The sequence below is a fragment of the Penaeus monodon genome, chromosome 28 (genome assembly GCF_015228065.2).
Source record: "Penaeus monodon isolate SGIC_2016 chromosome 28, NSTDA_Pmon_1, whole genome shotgun sequence".
In the NCBI taxonomy this organism is placed as follows: Eukaryota; Metazoa; Arthropoda; class Malacostraca; order Decapoda; family Penaeidae; genus Penaeus; species Penaeus monodon.
The window spans coordinates 33,962,727-33,963,018 of NC_051413.1; the positions used below are offsets into that span (position 1 = coordinate 33,962,727).

At 34.9% G+C, this 292-nt stretch overlaps 1 protein-coding gene across 1 annotated transcript in view; it reads left to right on the top strand.

Moving 5' to 3' along the window:
* LOC119591532 (neprilysin-1-like) overlaps positions 1 to 292 on the top strand; it is a gene marked incomplete in the record, with an annotated part of 13,509 nt that overhangs the window by 9,605 nt on the left and 3,612 nt on the right.

The following is a 292-nucleotide window of genomic DNA, read 5'->3' on the forward strand; positions in this document are numbered from 1 at the left end:
CATAGCCAAGGGGCTGGGTACACACAAGCGCCCCCTTTTTACGTTTTATCTATATTTAAAAATGTACAGGATAAAAAAAAAATAACTTGCTTAGTTGAAAGAACCTAAATAAAAAAAAATTCCTGCTGAGCAACATCTAAAATCAAACACAACTGACAAAAATAATAATACTCTTTCTGACTAATATCATGAGTCTCCAGTAACGAGATAATGCATCTTGCCTATGGCGAGATTATACAGTCAACCGTCGGGCTTTTCCAGCATCAATGTAATCTACTACACCATTCAAAAT